Source organism: Nicotiana attenuata, unplaced genomic scaffold (assembly GCF_001879085.1).
Source record: "Nicotiana attenuata strain UT unplaced genomic scaffold, NIATTr2, whole genome shotgun sequence".
Lineage (NCBI taxonomy): Eukaryota > Viridiplantae > Streptophyta > Magnoliopsida > Solanales > Solanaceae > Nicotiana > Nicotiana attenuata.
This window is the reverse complement of record NW_017670739.1, coordinates 276051-280064: the sequence shown is the minus strand read 5'-3', so window position 1 is coordinate 280064 and position 4014 is coordinate 276051.

Genomic DNA, 4014 nt, shown 5'->3' with positions numbered 1-4014 from the left:
TCATGCACTGGTTAGTTCATCCTTTTTTGTCACTATGGCTCATAAATGGTGCTAAAAAGTTGCTTTTTCAGACAATCAAAGTAGCAAACTACTGTTAACAAGAAAAGGCGTAATTATTTTTTGAATCCTCCACTCAGCTTTGCTCAGTCTACTTCGTTTTGAAACCCTTGAGAGAGAAAAGAACATTTTGAGAGCCATTATATATCCCTTCAACATTAAAATTATCGGAGTTTAATTTTGAAGCTGGATATGAGAAGTGATTTCCAAAAACGTTAAAGGCTCGCAAACACTACCACCAAAAAAAATCTGAAAAGCTCATAGAAATCCCAAGTCTACATACCATAACAAAGTTTGTAAAAATAATATCCTTATTGAACAATTAAAAGTTCATCAAAATACTACATGCCTAAATAATTGTGTATAGTGTATTGTGTATGTATACAACTCATATACTTGTATAATATATAACAACAACACAAACTCAGTGTAATCTCATAAGTGAGGTCTGAGGAGGGTAATGTGTACGCAGACCTTAACTTCCCCTACCTTGTGAAGGTAAAGAGACTGTTCCCGATAGACCCTCGGCTCAAGGAACAGTGATAAAGAAGCAACCAACCATAACAACAATAAGAAGAAAAAAAACAAAGACACAACGTATAAAAACAAAGATCTTGAGATAAGAAATATAAGAATAGTACTAACACTATTGTAAGAATGACAAAACATGTAATAAAAAGATATAAGAACTAGAACTAATACTACTGGTAAAACTAGGAGACACCCTCGACTACCTATCAACGTTCGACCCTAATTCTTGACATCCACACCTTCCTATCTAGGGTCTTGTCTTCGATAAGTTAAAAGAACGTCATGTCCTGCCTAATCACTTCTCCTCAGTACTTCTTAGGCCTACCTCTACCCATCCTCAGACCTACCATTCCCAACCTCTGACATCTCCTAACTGGAGCGTCTATGCCTCTCCTTATCGCGTGCCCGAACCATCTCAGCCTTGATTCCCGCAGTTTGTCTTCCATAGGGGTCACTCTTAACTTCTCTTTAATAACTTCATTCTTAATCATATCCTTCCTAGTATACCCAAACATCCATCTCAACATTCTCATTTTTGCTACTTTCATTTTCTGGACATGGGATTTCTTGACTGGCTAGCACTCGGCACCATACAACATAGTCGGTCTAACTATGACACCCTAGAAATTGCCCTTAAGTCTTGGTGGCACATTCTTATCACACAAAACACCATATGTGAGCCTCCATTTCGTCCACTCCGCTCCAATATGTGTGTAACATCCTCATCAATCTCCCCATCACCTTATATAATAGACCCAAGATATTTGAAACTATCACTCTTGGGGATGACTTGTGTATCAAGCTTCACGTCCCACTTCTACTTCATGTGTCCCATCACTGAACTAGCACTCCAAGAATTCTATTTTTGTTTTACTCAACTTAAAACCTTTCAACTACAGGGTCAATCTCCAAACCTCCAGCCTAGCGTCGACCGTGCAACGCGTCTTGTCAATCAACACAATATCATCTACAAATAACATATACCATTGTACCTCTCCTTATATGTATCGCATCAGCATATCCATCGCCTGAGCAAATAAAAATGGGCTAAGAGATGAACCCTAATGTAACCCCATAATCATTGTAAAAATGTTCCAGGTCTCCTCCCACAATCTTCACCCAAGTTTTAGCACCATCGTACATATTGATGTTATAAACGTAAATGCCACACAAGAGGGGAGGTGACTTGTGTGGTACCTAATTTTTGCGTTCTAACGACAGCAGTTTGCGGAATAATAAATACTGAAAGTAAAGTGCACAGAGATTTTTACGTGGAAAACACTTGGCTCAAAAGGTGAAAAAACCACGACCTACTACTCAGTAGGATTTTCCCAAACTCCACTAAAACCACTGAGCCAAAAACTGCATTTACAAAACTCTTTGTAAACCTAAGGATTAACTCTAATCCCAGTGTAGCACACAGCCTCAACTGTTGCGACACTTTCAAGTAAACTCTAACTTGAATACTCAGAGTACCTAATACAATTGCTTCTAAGAAAGCTGAAAGGTACAATATGAAAACCTACTACAATTGAACTAGACTTAGAATAAACACAATGATGAAACTGGTTCTTCTATCTTAGTTCATGTAGCTTCAGACGTGCACACTTGTATCTCGCATATGTTGCTTGCAAATCAGACTTAATCTTTTTGCTCTCAAATATTCTTAACTTCTGCTTATGTGCATTTTCTGTAAAAGAGAACAATCGTTATATTTATAGAGTTAGTAATCAGAGTTTGATAAGAACTCGAATTGTGGATCCTTTGACAATTCGAGTCCAAGAACAACTCTAACTCCTAATCCATATTCTTGATCCGGATGTAATTCTCTTTTCATAAGGAGACTTCAACTCCTTATCCTATATGCAATCTTTTCGATCAGTTCAGAAGATATTCATCAAGATATTGCTGCTTGATCTCAAGGACTTATCTTCTTCACGTGCATCTCATGTGTATGGGCCATAACAATTGTGTCTCCTTAGATGAACCTGGTCCTTCACTGAGTTCGTTTGTCATTCTTCAAAACTTCAACTGATCTTGGGCCAACAAATTCCCCCTTTTTGATGATGACAAACTATGTGCTTGTACTGATTATAGAACCTGTGGAACTCAGCTAAAATATCATCACTCGAAAATTTTTACTTATCATTAAGGGCCAGATTTAATTAGGTCATAAACATCATTGTTCAGAAAATAGACACAATTTCTTTTAAAGCACAATATCTTTCCCCTTTTGGCATCATCGGAAAGTTGCATAAATATATGAATCCCAGAATATTAATCATTACTCATGGCCACTAGGGCAACTGCAAGTGAAAGCATGCTTTAGATAATCAAAAATCAACTTGACAAAAAATAACTATTAAGAGCAGAATCATCACAAAACAAGAGAAATGCAAATTGTCATTGATAAGGCATTGCTTCTACAGTACAGTCCACAAAAAGAAAGAACAAAAACTACCAACCATGAGCAAAAACAAGAAAAATCCCTAATTTGGGTCACTGGGGGTAACTGAAATGGTTCGGAACTAGGACAAAGATGGCTAAGGCTTAGAAGAACTGGAGGGTTGGGATTGGGGTAGGTTGAGCATTATTTGTAGCATCCCTTCACTCTTTTCCTTTTCTTTTGCAAGTTCTGCCTTCAGCCCATTCCTTTCTTCTTCCATTCAGCTACTCGAGCCTGAAGCCTGGCAATCTCAGCATCTTTGGTCCCACATTCTTGCATCAACGCTCTAACTTGGCTATTCACTGGAGTTTTTACGAATGAACCAGGTTCAACAGGGGCAACACTTAGCAGATAATCACAGGCCTGGAGAGTCTTGATTCCAAAGTTCTCCTAACTGGAGGCATTTTCCCACTTCTTCAAAGGGACGTTCATCCTGTCCAGTACAGTTGTCAAAATGAATCCATAAGGAGTAACATGAGCCTTTGAACCATTTATGACTCTGTCCAGCAATTTGACTATGAAAGCAGGCCAATTGATTTGTTTACCCCTCATAAGACATTCCATGAGAACCAGGTCCATATAATTTGCAGTGTGCCTCCTCTCTTGTCTAGGCAACAGACATTTGTTCACAAACTCAAAGAGCACTTTATGCTCTGGCTTCATTTCACTCTTTTGAACAAATCGTGCTTCAGGCACCTCTTCAACATCCTTTATGTCACAGAAGTTCCTGGTAATTTGGAGTGTTGTGGGCAGATCATCCAGACAAGGCCACCTTTGCCTAGTGTAATCATCATAGCCCTCACTTGGGATGTCTAGAATCCTGCCCAGCTCTGGTGCATCAAACTCCACCTTCACACCTTTCACTATACTGGTTACTCGCCCATTTTTCATAGAGCCATTCGCCATAAATTCAATCAACTCTCTTCTGGCTAGTCTCCCATCCATCTGAAGGACCATGTCCTTCCAGCCCTGTGCAGCTA